Source organism: Micropterus dolomieu, linkage group LG06, assembly GCF_021292245.1.
Source record: "Micropterus dolomieu isolate WLL.071019.BEF.003 ecotype Adirondacks linkage group LG06, ASM2129224v1, whole genome shotgun sequence".
Taxonomy (NCBI): domain Eukaryota; kingdom Metazoa; phylum Chordata; class Actinopteri; order Centrarchiformes; family Centrarchidae; genus Micropterus; species Micropterus dolomieu.
In genome coordinates this window covers 29919795-29920517 of record NC_060155.1, presented here as the reverse complement: position 1 = coordinate 29920517, position 723 = coordinate 29919795, and positions in this window count along the sequence as shown.

The window sequence follows — 723 nt, the reverse complement described above, 5'->3', positions numbered from 1 at the left end:
CCGCAGCTCCTCCTCCAGCAGGGGAGGGCGGGGTCACATGAAACCACATCAGTATTACTAACGCTGCTACAGTCTCTGCATCTCTTCTACATCACTGGTTCTGTGTCCATCTGACGTCTGTACCCGAGCACATTTATTCACTTTTCACTACCAGGTTTTATAATTAAAACCAGGTTTTTACAATTTAAATCAGATTTTACAATTTAAACCAGGTTTTACAATTAAAACCAGGTTTTACAATTTAAACCAGGTTTTACAATTAAAACCAGGTTTTACAATTTAAACCAGGTTTTACAATTTAAACCAGGTTTTACAATTTAAACCACGTTTTACAATTTAATAATAATAATAATAATAATAATAATCCTTATTTGTAGAGCACTTTTCAAAAACAAGTTACAAAGTGCTTTAACAAGTGTAAAGAATAATACAAAAAAAAGATAAGAGCATGAAAATTTTATATAAAATTAGTAAAATACAATAAAAGGGATAAAATAAAGTCAAATAAGATCGGGAAAGGCTCTCCTATAAAAGTATGTTTTAAGAAGGGACTTAAAAGAGTTCACTGACTCAGCCGACCTGATTTCCTCGGGCAGGCTGTTCCAGAGCCTCGGGGCCCTGACAGCAAACGCTCTGTCCCCTTTAGTTTTCAGTCGAGACTCTGGAACAGACAACAGACCTCTGCCCGAGGATCTCAAGGTACGTGCTGGTGCGTATGGGACT